The following is a 4,981-nucleotide window of genomic DNA, read 5'->3' on the forward strand; positions in this document are numbered from 1 at the left end:
GGAGAAGAAGGGAGAAGAAGGGAGAAGAAGGGAGAAGAAGGGAGAAGAAGGGAGAAGAAGGGGTTATTTTGCCATTTCTGGGCTCCAGTTCAGTAAACTACTTTCGTCTTTTTGATTCTAGTGAGATTTAAGCACACATTCATGTGCTTTATTGTAGGAGCAGACTCGGGAACATTGTCTGCAGCTCTGAGATCATGTTCTTACATGTCACACATCTCTACTCTAGATGGTGCAAAACAAATCCTGCAAAGTGATGTATGTTTTGAACTTCCACCAGGTTCAGTGTAATAATCAACARCCTGCAGGAAAGGATTTATGGCGAGTCATCTGCAACAGCCTCAGCTTTTTCCTCAAATCCACAGTCCTCCCTTCCCACAGTTCTCAACTTCTGCTTCTTCAGGAAATTTTATCTACTTTGTTTATTCAGCTTTGTTATGATAGCACAAATATTCCTGATAAAACTTACTTAATCAAGCTGACCTAATGAAACAGACTATTCCCTCTGGCCTCTCACCAGAGGCTCTGTTCTGCCAAACTTGTAAAGTCATTTTCTTTCCCATTTTCTCATCCTAGTGAGAATAGAAAGGTCTCCACAAACTTGCACTTTACAACACTGAAATCCTGAATTATAACAGTTCTATAACTATCCCATCACCAGTTCTATGCAGATTGATGTTCCTATGCTGCCACTGCTGTTACGCTAAAATATTTCTTCCTTCACATCACTTGCTATTGCTGACTACTCTTAAAGAGGAGGCAAATTCACTTCAATTCCCAAGTCAAAACATGTTATCTATGTGAGCTGTTCCCTTAGAGAATAAAAAATTCCCTAGGGTTTTTGCTGCATGTGAAAGCTCCTTAGAACTGAGAAGGAAAATTGGAATGGCACTGTCTTAAAACTTCCTCAGCTTCTCTAAAACTGAGGAAATGGGAGCCAGGCAACGAGGGCAAGTGTGGGCACAGCCACTCTTTCCATTTCTTCCCCCAGTTTGACACAGAACAGGGTTATAAGGGAAATGGTAATGATAGGTATTCTCTAAGTGTCTAAGTGTTTGTGGGTTTTTTTGTTGTTGTTCTGTTTTTTTTTTTTTTTTTTTTTTAACTATAGCAGCCAGCTCAAATGTTGCTATTTTTTCAGAGGTAAGAATGGCTATGCAGGTACATTCAGAATAACTTTGCAAACATGTGGATGCCTTCACAACAGGGATCCATCACAAGGTGATAGTCTGCAGTAAATAAGGATTTTTTTTTTATCAGCTAAACTGAAAAATAAAACACACTGAGATCAACTTGGACTATTTTTCAGTTATTGCCCTTGAAAAAATAACAATAAATGTTGTTTCATCTAACACAAAATTTCTATTTCATATCAAAATTAAATATTTTCTTTATAGATACCTGCTGAAAACATTTTTTTAAAAAATTATCAAATACTATAAATTTTTAGTGATTAAAAATAACAATTTCTTCCACAAAATGTATTTACTGTTGCCTCAAAGCAGGCTTAGGGTGCACCAGCTCTTTCTAAGAGACACCTGGCACCAGAATGTTTCAAAGTGTTCTCAGAAATATTTCTGGATTAAGTCACTCTTTTCTTTCAATATAAGAATAATCTTTGAATTCTCTTGGCCTTGGAACACTTCTCATCACTTCAGGAAGAAGCATTACTCTAAGGAGAACAATTATTTGTGGTGGAAGTATTGAAAGCTTGTCAGATCCTAGCCCTTTCTAAAAGCAGTATGACTCTTATACTCGTCTTTTGCTCTCTTTTCCAACAAAGCTGAGCTTCTGGGGCAAAATGGAGGAGGACCATTTCAAAACTTGTGTTTTGAGCAACAAGCCCCACTTGCTAAAATCAGGTCCTTTTGCTTTTCAACTGATGCCAACAGAGGATTCCTCTGTCAGCAGACCTCCACCTAACCAAGGCCAAAGGGAGTCCTGGGCTACTTTGGCCCTTCTTCAAGAATGAATGAAATCACAAGCCCTTCACTCTTTCAAGGCTCAGATTTACACTCTGAAAATTTTTAAAGGTTTCCAGATGATATTATTTAGACTTACAAGAGGGCCATTTAGTACATCAATTGGTATTTTACAAAAATACAGTCAGCTTCTCTTCATAAATTAATTTCTAGAGAAAAAAGCTCTATCGAAATACCTTCTAAGCAGTAGTGGAACAGTTATTCCCTTCCTCTCATTATACATCCAAATCAGAGATCCAAAAAGAAAGATCAAAAGTAGCCTTCCTCTTGCCCCACAGCCTTCAGGTATTGCAAAATGGGTCTTCAGATTCCCTTAGGCAAAAAAAGGAACTGATCACGGTTCTCCCACGTCATGGATGAAATCTCTAACTGCAAGAGGGCAGAGAAAATTTATGAATTATTTTGCAGGAGGGCAGAGAAAATTTATGAATTATTTTAAGAATAAAATTAAGTCTATTAGTATTTTGGAGATGGCTGAACCTACATCTTGGCAAATACAGTTTTTTGCTGAAAAATCATTCCCATGTACAGTTTTGCTGAAAAATCATTTCCCTGTATAGTTTGGCAGTCTGCTTGCTTAAAGCACAGTGCTGTTCCCTTTATGGAAAACAAATGCTTAAATTGWAACAAATACAGACACAATTCCACTTACATTTCATCCATTTGTCTGTGACGTTCTCATCCAGAATCAAGAGTTTTAAATAATATGATAGTGTGATATAGCTTCTCTTTACTTTTACATGCAACTATTATGCAAATTTTTGCTTGCCTTTAGACCCTCATTTTCCCTTTTTCAAGCTGTGTTCTCCCTGACAACATATAACTTAATTTATCAACAGGTCAGACTTACGTCTCTTCCAGAATAAAAAAGAAGTAAGAAAATTAGTAATTCCCCTATGGCTGAATATCATCTACTGGCCCACTTATAAATAGATTATTTTAGAGAAACTTCATATAAATCCATAAAACAAACAAAGCCTCTTTTCATGAGCTTCAGTCAAATAATCTGAAAATAATCCAAAGAAGATTTTATTTACAGACCTGAGCACTTCTTTCAATAAAATACTCTGATGCAGACTGATGACTTCAGTTTCAAATTTGTTTCTACAGTTTTAGTCACTATTTGACTATATAACCAACAACCTTAACTTTGCCCTTACAGCTAATAACTGTAATCAATATGTAGTATCACCACATGAAAATTGTCTTCCTGGGCCAGCAAACAACTTAATAAAGACTCTTTTGAAACCTTGCTACATTTGGTTATATACATATAACCAATAATATATATATATATAAGGATTAAACCTTTTCTACTATAATTTATACTGCAGTGTACATATAATCAAGTCACAATGCTTATTACAGATAAAGATATCTGCAATCAAAATATTGAGGATGCTAAAAATGCTAAAAATCTGGACAAATAAAATCTGATGTCTAAAATTCTTCTAAGTTAATAGAAAACTCTTCCTCTTTTTAACTGTATGCAGTTATATTAAGTGTTATCATTCTCTACCCCTGCCATTTTTATAGTTCCATATACTTCTAAATAAAAACAAAAAAATGCTAAAGGACTTAGCCCCAGCTGAACAAAGCCTGGAAATCTAACGGTCAAAATAATGTAAGATGCCCAAAATCTGGAACAAGTAAAATGTATTAAAAGGAGGAGTGGGAATTTCATGTGTACAGAGCATTATAAAGTACTACAACAGTATCACCCAAATACTACTACACAAATGACCTTATGGCTAAGCACTTGAAGAGAGACTTAATACCCACCTTTTCTACAGACTCCAGGATGTCCATAGGCAAATTGATTTAAAAAATAAATAAATAGGTAGCCTAGAATATGTGAACGAACAGAAAAAGAATAATTAGATAAGAAAGATGTGGTGAAGTAAGCTGCATATTTGCTGCAGAGTTAGGAAGTTCCAGTGCCCTATTTGGAGTTTCTGCAGGGAGTATTACTTGCACATAATTTTGTTTGAATGTTTACTGTCTCTGAGCAAAGCAGGCAAGACTTACAAACATCTCCAGGTTACCAAAACAGCAGAAGCTGCCACTGGGAAGTGCCCTTTGCTACCTCCAAGCAGTGTTCTGAAAAAAGCACGTTCCAGAAACAGAAAATATCTGAGACCGTGTCAGTGGCTGACATTTTAGTCATGGAGGAATGATAKACCAAAGCACCCCTCCAGTCTGAGCTATGCTACCAGTGAATCTACTATAAGGAATCCAATATAAACAGGCATATCAAATATGTGTTAGCAGCCTAGAAGCACAGACTCCTTAGGTTTTTAGTGAGACCATGTATCTTAAATCATGTAGTGCTTTTGAAAATCTCAACTAGAGATTACTTACTAGAGGTTTATTTTGCAGGTCAGATTTATTTTTTTTTCTAAAAAACCCAAAGAAAGAACTTTTTTCTAAATGTGAAAGCAAATATATTTCCAGTCCACCTTTCTGCCCATGCACGTATACTTCAACACAGTGGGTCTGGTCACTAATATCCCAGACTGCAAAATCAAAGGAACTGACTCTAAAGTCATGTTGCAATGAATTAGAAGCAACTTTGCTGACTTCACAGCTGTATAAAGAGTGAAAAAGAGCAACTGCACTGCAGAGATTTTGAGCTCCATATTGCCACATATGCACAGCCACTCCTCGATTCTGCGCCTTCTATCAAGAAAACTATAGAAGTGAGAAACAGACCCAGAGAGATGATCCCTCCATCTCTTTGCCTTAAAACTAAAACAAAGGCATGACTTTGCTGGACAACATCCACATCCGGCAGCTCCAGTTTTAGCAGGTTCTTCTTTTCCATGAAGCTCAACTGTTCCTTCTTCCTTCACCTCTCATTCGGTTGGGGTTGAGATGTACTGGACATGAACAGAGGTGGCAAAGGTAATGTGTGATCTGGACAAGGCAGGAAAATACTTTCTTTCCTGTCATTTCCACCCCAACCAATCCACAACCTCCCTTTTACAGACACTCGKTACCAA

The sequence above is a fragment of the Rhea americana genome, unplaced genomic scaffold (genome assembly GCF_003343005.1).
Source record: "Rhea americana isolate MKP2758 unplaced genomic scaffold, rheAme1 scaffold_80, whole genome shotgun sequence".
In the NCBI taxonomy this organism is placed as follows: domain Eukaryota; kingdom Metazoa; phylum Chordata; class Aves; order Rheiformes; family Rheidae; genus Rhea; species Rhea americana.